This window comes from Osmia lignaria, chromosome 15, assembly GCF_051020975.1.
Source record: "Osmia lignaria lignaria isolate PbOS001 chromosome 15, iyOsmLign1, whole genome shotgun sequence".
Taxonomy (NCBI): Eukaryota; Metazoa; Arthropoda; class Insecta; order Hymenoptera; family Megachilidae; genus Osmia; species Osmia lignaria.
This window is the reverse complement of record NC_135046.1, coordinates 9060374-9071698: the sequence shown is the minus strand read 5'-3', so window position 1 is coordinate 9071698 and position 11325 is coordinate 9060374.

The following is an 11325-nucleotide window of genomic DNA, read 5'->3' as shown; positions in this document are numbered from 1 at the left end:
TCAACGAGATATTATCTCCGTGCGAGCGACTCGTCTCTGACCGCCAACACTCGTTTCCGGCCTGGCAAGCCGTGTCTCTGATCTTACGATTATTTCGACAGGATATCCGGAATGGGTTTGCTCGCTGCCAGATAACATTCACCCCCGCGACACGGGGGCGGAACGGAGAGGCGACGACGAGTGCGCTCGTTAACCAACGAACCAACTGATCAGAATTACGGCCGATCGATAAGCATCTTTCGACAAACTTTGTTAAACCTCTTTGACTTCGTGCAATTAGTCCTCTCGAGGGAATGAGTCAATTAAGACACAACGTAAATGTGACTGTGATGGGAAGAAATGAATTTCTTCGCGTGACAGCTGAAATTAAAACCAACGTTATCATTTTTATAATTGAGATAGTGTATTTGCAAGAGATACAGCTTTATCGAACCTGACAGCAGAAAATGCAAGAGAAAGCAACGTAACAAATGAGTGGATTTCGTATATACCCTAATAAAAATGTAACGACGAAAATATAAGAGTCAAGAGATTATCAGCTGCAATAAGGACCAGCTGTGACAAACCAAATAACGTGTCATAAAGTGTACCCTCTCTACGAGCGAGCTAAGATTAAAAAAACAAACAGAGAGTTTATCAAAAGGCGTAAAGTCTCTAGTTTGACGCTAATCCCGATTGTCATTTTTCGAGCGTGGACGCGTGCGAAAAAGGGAGTGGCGCGAAGATTCTGCGACTTGTTCGCACGTTCCCGGTGCTGCAGTCCGATTTGCTTTTGTCCGACAGTAATCCTCCGTGTGATTGCCGACCACGGATTACTCGAGAATAATATTTGTAAAAGAAACGGCTAATACGTCGATTACATTCTCGAATATTCTTCTGGAGCTGTAACATCGCATTTGCATTAGAATGGTCGAGATAACAAATAGTAGTTGCTTCGAAATCTCGTTTCAAAGGAATTTTTCTGATGCAATGGGTATAGTTAGATCGAGATAGAAACCAGGCTCACAGTCTGAATTTGATTTAAATACTAAGCAAAATAAAAAATAATCAAAATTAAAATAAAATGCGATTTGATCTCGTTACAGTTTAGTTTTAGTTATCTGATTATTCCAAAGTCCACATAAATATCTTTACGTCGTCCGGTATCCAATTATAAGCCGCTTCATTTCAAAATTCAATTTACCTCAATTTACATCGAAATATACCTGTAAATTCATACCGTATATCATTGGCATCGTGGAAAAATCAAAGCCAAACTTTCTAAACTCTCCTTACCCGCCACATATCATTTCGAATCGAGGGGACAGAGGTTGTTCCCGGACCGATGCTCAGAATTCCTAACTCATAGCAGAGCCATCGTTTCTCTCACGACTTGGAGGTTTCACTTTTTCTCGAGTGTTAGAAATCGACTCCAGGATCCTCGTGGTGTTGGTCGATCGAGGGTCAACGAGGAAGTATCATTCGAACAGGTTTTTCGGCGGCATGGCGGGCACACGCTCGACAGAAAGCATTCACGCCTGCCGACGAAATACCAATCGAGCCGCGAGTAGAAGGCCTCGTGTACAGCATTCGTAATGTTTAATCAAGCTTTCGCGCGTGTGCCGTGATCGACGCGTGGCTGCATATCGATGACAATGATTCAGAGGAATGACGCCAGATCCCGCGGTTACTACGTGATCATTCTTGAGATACACCGCGACATAGGACCACCCAAGCAAGTGAAAAACAATTCCCGTCGACCTTCAGACATTTTCCTCCCGACTCTGATTGAATGAAACGTCCTGTTTGCCAAGCTGGAATCAACCAACGGCGGAATCTTTCCCGCGATCGGTGACAAACGTTTCCAACGTCTGCGATCCGTGCACGTGTTACGGCTGGGTCGAGGTTCAAACGCGTCGCGATATTTCCTGGCTAATATTATCGAGACGTATCTGAGCGCGGAAAAGAAGGAAAGCAAGGAACGGGGATTCTAGGCGTCAACGTCGTATCTCGTCGCGAGGGAAGCAGAGGGTGCGGAATCGAGAAGAAAAGAAATGGTTCGACCACCTTTGCCCCTTTCGATATCCTTCTCCCGCTGGTCCTTTCAGCTCGCCCTCTTCGTTCGCTCGATTCCCAAGGGTTAACGTGGGCGAATGGGGTTTCTCGTCGGTCGGAACAAAGCTGAGATAAGAGGAACGCCGAGAGGAGAAAGAGAAAAGCGAACGAAAGGAGAGTTCGGTTGGAATAGTGTACAGAGGAAAGAGAAACATAGAGGCTCTCTCTTATCGCGAGTTCAGCCGGGCCGAGACGCGGGACACTTGGAAGTATTTTTCACGGCAATAAATAATCCGGAACGAACGTCATTCCTCGGCTTGTGACACGGGCTCTGCGAGCTGTAAGGATGGTGGATCGCGCGCGCCAGCGATAGCGGACTCTTTCGTTCCCGCTCTCGGACAATCTCTTTGTTTCTCCTCGAATCTCGCTTTACTTTCCATCTTTATCTCTCCTACGTCTACCTTTCCCTTTTCAAACCTCCCTATGCCTCTTCGTACTTCCTCCCTCTTCGTCTGCCACGTTGTGTATCGTTGCTCTTTCGCTTCGAAACGATATCTACCTGGAAGTGTCCACCATGGGGGCACGTGGGCCACGAAGACACTTACACGACCTATTTCGAGGGCACCGGAGAAATAATGTCTCTCCATTGGTGGGCCCGGTGATCGGTCGATTACGAGAGCGGTCCGCGACTTCTCTACGCTTCCAGGCGGGGCCCCGACTTCCGGTACGGAGCTATCCTGCACGGCGAGAGTCGCCGGATTCGTGATACATCCGAAGTGGAGCACCGGTATTACCGGTTAAGAGCACGGATAAGAAGAATGATATATATTTTAGGCGACAATACGTTCTTCACCCTGCTCGCCTCTCGCCGCTGGAAGTTTACTCGTGAAATGGCAATTTCGCTCGGTATCTGTGTTTTAGGAAAATTGAAGCCCACCACTCAGCGGTAACGGAGATTTATGGAGATTACCGGTGGATTGAAAAGCGCACGATTGACGCTGTGATCGAGAATCACGTAATGGAAGATTTCGATAGTGGTAGAGAAAGAGAGAGAAACGTTTGTGCTGATGGAAGATAACGTTAACACCTCGGGGATTAGGGCTTTTATACGAGGAATCGAGTGGATGGGTTTTAAGAAAAGTATAGCCGATTGACGAGCTCTAAAGCTGGTTTCTTAATACACTAGGTTCCCATCCAAGAATGCGTTCATATGTAGGCAGTTAAGATAAATGATTGACAGTATCAATAATATCAATTATTAATCCTTTGAATACCGATTTAATTTGAACAAACTTGTTATATGAAAAAATATATAAAATGAGTGGCATAAGACGAAATTAGAAAAAATGAATAATTTTAAAATGCGTTAATATCATGCTAACTATATGCGAATTTAAATTGAGAAATTAAACAATCATATCTTTGGTAAAAAAAATAATGCATCCTACTACACGCGGCCATTTTCACAACAGTAATTAAAATGTTAATATAATCCGGAATTAAAAAACAGAGAAGGGAAAATTCATTTCGAGTAATATTACACTGATAATTTTAAAGTAACAAGTTGATAACATCCTTTGTATCGTATTGCGGATTCTCATACTCTCATAGATACTTGATTCTCATTTACGCTTTTTACTTTGTAAAACTTCAAATTATTCATTTCGATACACTTGGTTGCACGACAATATCTGAATTATACCGCACCGCGGAGCAACCATTGCCTCAGAGCGTGGTGGGAATTCGTCGAACAAAATAGAATAGCTGCACCGAGGTTCCACGAATGTTACTTTCAAGCTAGCACAGCTCGAAATAGCGAAGAAGTTGAAGGTGGGTTTCACGGCGTTAGCAGTGTTGGAAGTTCAAAGATTACGCTCGTGTAGACCGCGCTATCCGTTCGAGTCAATCATAACGGCACACCGCTTTCGAACGAGCGACAATTTTGCATTCAAAGTATCGCAATTGCGGTTGATTGCGACCAAGAACTGCAGCATCGCCGGCTCGCCGGAAGCAAGCCTGTTATTTCAGCAATACATATCGACTGACATGTACACCACGAAAGCTAACGGGTTTCTCCGAGGCGACGACTGAATGTCTCGCGGGACATTCCGCTGCGATTTTCTGGCGGCGTACAAAAATGGAAACATTTGGGAACATTAAAAGTCCATAAAGAATCGAAAAATGACTAACAAGTAAACCTACCCAAGTGTTACACTCTGATTTCGATGGGCTTTGAATATTTTGTAGTCTAGGTCAAAATAAGAAACACGTATTTTTTTATACGTGCCCATACGGGGATTAAAGGGGTGAAACACCATCTTAAAAAAAATCGGTTTTTATATTTCTGAGCTAATACCGCCGAAATGGTACAAAATATTTAAAAAAGTTTCAAACAAAAGATTTATGATATTTAATGTACTTTATAACAGTGTACTCTGATTTTTTGAAAATATCATTTTTTTCAAAATTCTTACCCCCTCCCTTAATTAAAAAAATCAGAGTACACAGTTATAAAGTACATTAAATATCATAAATCTTTTGTTTGAAACTTTTTTAAATATCTTGTACCATTTCGGCGGTATTAGCTCAGAAATATAAAAACCGATTTTTTTTAAGATGGTGTTTCACCCTTTTAATCGCCGTATGGGCACGTATAAAAAAATACGTGTTTCTTATTTTGACCTAGACTACAAAATATTCAAAGCCCCTAAAAATCGGGGTGTAACACTTGGGTAGGTTTACTTGTAAGTAGAAAAAGACTTCTAGAATTTCTACAGTCATCGAAACGCACAATGTTGCAATCTCTGAAGAAGTTATCGTGTCGCATGACTATTCGAAAACCTCGTTTTACAAACCGAGGGTTATCATTACATCTTAAAGGGCAACACATGAAAATTACCTTATTTCAGATGCAAGGTTACCGATCGAGCCGAAGGTTAACAAGAGGTTGCAGAGTAAAGAAGCATTGAATTACAAAATGAAACAGCAACATGAAGGAACATCGCAACAGTTCTCCTTCTATCCTACCGAACGCGTTCTCGTCACGCAGGGCGCAACATTTTTCACCAAACGGCCCGTTCGTTTTCTTCTTATTCGCAGCCGCCCTTCGTGCATGCACGATCACGAGAAACACGAGCGTCCCGTGGCGAGCTCGACCGAATTCCGGGTAAAAAGCAACGAGTAATGACTGCACGTATCTCTCGGTTTCTCTCTCTTCCTTCCTGCCCTCGTTTCCTTTCGTCTGTTTCCAACCCTCCGGATCCTCTTGTTGGCGCGAGTTGCTCGCGCCGCGTCGTGCAAGGGTCCCCGAATTCCGAACGAGACGGCAAAAAACCGTTTTGGGCGAGCCGAGTAGCACGAGGACGGTAAAAAGGGACCGTCAAGGACCGTGGGGCACAGTTGTTTCCCGTGTTCTAACAGTTGTAACCCGCCGCTTAATGCGACCGACCGACCGCGACTGGCGTGTCGACCGCTTGTCTAGCTGAAAACCGGTGAAATCGATGCTGGAAAGATTTACGGCGACCCGTGTCCTGGATCCGTGAATTACCACGGCCCACCGTGACCAACTGTGGCTTGTTCACCAACCGAGGCGATGCTTTTCGGTGGTCCCGCGCACCTTCCTCGGTTATGGCATCGAGGTACCACACGCTCGTTAATATTCCTGCTTTCCTACGGATACCTGCTGTTCAAGAATCCTTTAATCATTGCACAGGTAATCGCTAACGTTTCATTTCTAGAGCGCCATGGATAGATAGAAGAGACGGTAACGAAACGAGCCAACAAAAGTTAGGAAACAAAGTGAACGAGTAATTAACGATAGAATAGAGATACACATATACGTTGAATATCACGACGTTTGTTACTGTAAGAACAGCATCAATCGTACGGAGTACTCAATTAGACACGTCAAAGGTTAATTTAAGGATTAATGCCCAGAGGAATGAATAGAGCTCCGGCTTGCACCCGCGCAAAAATTTATCCACGTCTAAACTGACCGTCAACCATTCCAATTTGACTCTTCTCGACGAGCGGAAAGTCGCAATTAATTCCATCACGAGCAGCGTTTTCTCGGTAGCAGCTAGTATCGCGGACATGATTACAAGAAGCCTAACGCGAAGGATAGCGTGATTGACACTGATTGCCGGGGATGTCTTTCCCCATTCAAGTGCTCGTCATTCATTAACGAGGACGATTACGAGTGGCATTACCAAAAGTGACGAACCCGGTCAGACGGTTACGACACCCGGGACACGGCTCGCGTTCCTCGAGGATTCCATCGTACGGCGAAACGTTTATCAAACACCGTAACGTCTTACTGGTTCGTAAACTCGTTTTTCTAACGGCACGATGGAACCGAAGGAGAGAAGCGAAAGGTCAAGCAAGAGCGCGAACGAGAATGACGTGACGTAGTCGAGGGCTACCCGTGGTCATCGAGAAATGTTAATTAAACTGCTTGCCTATATAAGGATCCGGCAGTGTTCCTTAGGATGCGAACGCGCGTTAGAAACGGCCACGGAGAGCCGTATTAGCCTGGAATACCTTCGCCAACGGGATCGTCCTTAGGCTGGTTGCACGAACTGGGCGCCCTGTGATTTCTTTCGTCGTTAAATCGCCGGACTTTCGTACCTCGACGTTGGTAATACAAATCGAAACTCCGGGACGTCCCCTCGGAATTAAGAACGGCAAGTTTATTCGAGAGGGAAGACGCGGCGCGTTGCTTGGAAACTTCGCTTTACGATCGTTCGCGTCGTTACGTTAATTGCAGGTGGCTCGTGAGGTGTTCCTCGATGAAAACGAGTGTCCAGTTCAAACGCCTTCTGCTGATTGCTGTGGCGAGAAGATTAATTGTCTTTTACCCGAACTGGCATCAAATGTTTCAATTTAATATCCCGTAGAAGATGTAACATCGGTTGTACAGGATCATTTTCCTCTAACTTTTGTTCTACCGTTTTGAGGTATTAGGTACTTATCAAATATTCCAACGATTGAAAGGGACTAATTATCTATTGAATGTTTAAAACAAAAGTTAAAGAAGCTTTGTACCGTAAGCCGATGGCTGAGAGCAGAACGACCTCAAAGGGGTAAAATGAACGTTCGTACAGAGCATACTTGATTAGACGTAATCTGATTTGTCAGATGACGTGTTCTTTGATTCCTATCTTTGAACTCGCTGAAAAATGATTGAATAACAAAAAGAGCTTCTCTTACTCCGATCAGCCGAACCTCGGCACCCATAGCTAACACGAAAAAACGGTTCACGTGTAAAAGCAAGCTGCTCGTTTACGGATCTGGCCACCAGAAGGGTCTTAAAAAAGACACTCTCGTAATCTGCGGTTAGTTCCTAAACACCATTCCCACTCGGAGCAGAAGGATTTAAGGCGGCGTTGACCGCGCTCCACGGGCGCGCGTTACAGCAAAAAGGGAGCCCCGAAAAATAAACTAATAAAGCGCCGTTTCACACGCGTTTACATCGAAACGACGCGGTTCAAGGCGCAGCCAGCAGCGGCAATAAAAGTGAAACCCGTGAACGAAGGAGGACGTGGACGTAGCCGGATTCGAGGGATCGAATCAGTCACCCCTTTGTGGACAGAAGGATCCCGTTCGCTTTATTGCTCTTCCCCTCTCGCCACGCATGTCGTTCTCTCTGTATGTGGAAAACGCGTTGTTACAGGCGTGCCGTGGCTCTTACAGATCGTACAAATCCAACAGGGCTTTAAAAGAAGGCTTTGTGCGGCCGCTCGAGCCCGCTAGTGAGCGTACGAGGAAACGCGTAGTAATGGCGATGAGAATTGTGATCGCACGGAAAACGCGAGCTCGCGGCTGTTCGTTGTAATCCCGTTGATTGCTGTCGCGACTCGATTTTACACGTATTATTTATTCTGTACCGATAATGATACCTTTGTCTACATCAGCCGATGTCTTTTGTCGCGTTGATCTCGCGTTGATCTCGCGTTCTTAAGAGAAATCCCTCGGGATAATACGCGGTTTGATCCAAACGCGATATCTGCAGACTTTATAAAAATAATCCCGGTTACAGAATTATACCGATAAAGATAAACAGACTTTGGAAAATAGAATAAACTGATACTCTAAACCAGGGATCACCAAACTTTATGAGAAACGGGCTTGATTGAAATTTTTAAAAACATGGGTTGTTGCACGTGTAAACAAATATAGTTTATATTGAAATTTATAATGGAAAATAACTATTAAAATGTACAAAATCACGATAGAACAATAGAAAAATCGTTGTATTTACAAACAAATCATACAATTTTATGAAATTAATATTTCTTATATAAAATATTTATAAATAAAAGTCGGGGGCCGGATGCAAATCTTTGGAGGGCTGGTCTGGCCTAAAACACTGTGATATTTTTAATTTTTAAAAAATCTATGCAAACGAACAGGTATCGATTTCACGCGAACGCGTTTCGCAAACAAATTTTTACGTCGAGGCAAATAACTTCAAAGACAACTTATTGGTGCAGCAGTTAATCAGAAAGATGCAGCATGGTTTCACGACCGTTCCATTGAAGCGTCACGCGTGAAGGCAGCATGTGTGGCGGCCGAAAGTATATATACAAACTGGTTCGTAAAAGCACCACATATTCCACGAAAGAGGGCGGAATATGAAAGAGGCGTACGCGGCCGCAGCGGTGGAGAAAGGTAAGCAAACGTTCCGTTTCCCCGGTGATCCAAACCAAAATCCACAGCGAATGGAATTCGTGGATCCCGCCGCGAAAGAACGATACTCGGAAGCGTGGGTGACGTTATTTCTGGCGCGGATGTCGTCGGCCTAAATAAATCATTCGTACATAGTAATTCTAATAATGTCTCAAATATTTTTAATTTAGAATTCATTATATACGTGCCGATATTTCGCGAAGGCATGAAACAATTTGATATCTTACTTCTGTGGTAGGAATAACAGGTGCAAAATGCAATACCTATCTTTATAAACTTTTCATGAAATCGTGGATTAACCGAAATCCCTGATATCGATACCTCCAGATAAATGATATAAAAAATAATAACGGCAATCGAAAGATAAAGTGAAACTAAAATCCGTTTAATCGCAAAAGATGATTCGCCCCGATAAGAATCAGATAATTTCCATTGCGTTCCAACACGAAATTCCTGCTCCCTTAAATTTTTGTCGAACACCAGCCCGCGCGTGGCAACAAATTATCCATACCTGAGGATAATTTTTAATTACGCGCGCCGTTAAGCACCGCTGGCCGCATTAATGAGCGCAGGACGGCGTTGAAGAAGCTGGCCAGAATCAACGTGGAAAGAGATTCTCGAGAGGAATTTCCATCGGTGGTTCGTCCGGTTCGGTTGCCAGGAAAATTCGACGATCGGCTGATTATCTTTTTAATATACACGTGGAAACACGCTTGAAACGTAGAAGCGAGCATGGTATGCAAAGGAACGCACGCGAGTATACGAGGCAGAGTCATCGAAGCGAAGAAGAGGCGAGAATGATAGAGAAGAGGATTCGAGCGATCGTGGAGGACAGATAAAAGGGGAAGATGTGAAAACAGGTAGGTGGAGAGGAAGCAAGAAAGTAACTGAGATCGAGGGAGACATCCAACAGTCATTCTACGTATCAATTAGAGAAGCCGCTATTAATTTCTGAGAGGTAACAGGCATGTTAACAGAGAATACCATTTTTCTCGTTCAATCTCTTCATCTCTCTCACGCGGACAGGAAGAAACGTCCCGTCGGAGACACATCGCCAACCATCCTCGTACCAGTCTCTTTCAATCACCGACGCTTATATACGTTTTTCTCTCTCGTTTCACCTCTTGCTTTGCCTAATCTTGGGAATCGACTATGTGGAACTCGCGGACGTGCCGCATCGCGACGTTGCTCGCCATTAATAGATACGTCACACGCTGCCAATTAAGAACGGCTGTATCAGTAACCGTGATTAATCCCGCTTGTCTCTTCAGATCTCGCGTGATCCTCGCTGTGAATAGAACTCTCTCCTCCACGCACTAACACCGGCTAGCAACGGTACAACTTGACGAGGGTATGTAAATACGCGAAGGCGCGTGTTGAAGCGGTTCCGGTTGAGCGCGACGTCCGAGAACCGTGTATCGGGGACCACGTGCACGCCTAGCCTCTTTCTGTAATCGCAAGTGTGACATTTCTGACGTGTGTTTGAGACTCTTGGAAATACCGACGAAATTATTTCTCTTATTTTTCTTATCTTTATTATTCAAAGGCTCGGTGTACATAATTTCTTTATTGAAATTGAATTATCCACCGAGCACATCTTCAATTGCAAGCTAAAATTTCTCACAAGGGATGATACCTAAAACGGACGGAAACGAATCATACTCGGCATTCTCACGAATGAACAGGTAATTGGACGTCTACATCGACATTTTGTCGGCCGAAAGGCAACGGCAATCGTCGATCGCCGGGAAGATCAATTTCTTCGACGGCAATAACCGCGCCTCTAGTCATTACGACTCACGCCTTCTCACCGTCGCTATGCAAATATCGTTACGTTGCGCAGGATCCGTGAACGAAGGTTCCAACCTTAACGAGTATCCTACGATATACGCGGTGTAAAAAGATAAATCGAGGAATCTTCGTCGTTATTGTTTCGCGGAAGTAATTAGCTTATCCAATTTCTTCGAGCGTTCGCTCATGAACGGTCACTCACGATGAAGAAGCTCTCGAGTTACGTTGAAGAAAATAACACGCGTACAAATGCAGGCGGGCAGGTAACGCGTTAGGTTCACCGGCTCGCCCGAAAAAGATTTACTCCTGTTTCATTCTCAGCCGGCACCGCGTAATATATTACGCCAATAATTTAGCGCGCCGCCTTCGAGGATTCAACAACGAACCGATGATCCATCGCCGTTAATATCCTTCCTCGCGATCAATTTGCAAAGATACCGGCGTTGTAGCCAGCCACGTTGAACCTAAATCTTCCTTTTATCGAGGCAACCAGGCGGCCGGAACACTGGCGCATAAGCGTTTACGGCCGCCACCCCGCTAATTTCCGCGTGCCGCAAATTTTACGCACCTGTTGACCCCGCGCCAGACTTCAACCCTGCGGTCTGACCGTGCAGCACCGTTGTTCGAGAGACTCGCGATGTCTTTATACCATCATCGCTATTCACCACGAAACAAAGAACAGTCGGAGGAATAGAGAAGGAAAGAGGAACGACGAAAAACGCAGTCGGAAGTTTCTTCAACCGCGTTACGACCGCTTGACCCAAGCGAGGGCAGGGTCACGGCAAAGGGCTAAACCGAGCTACAGAGAGCTTT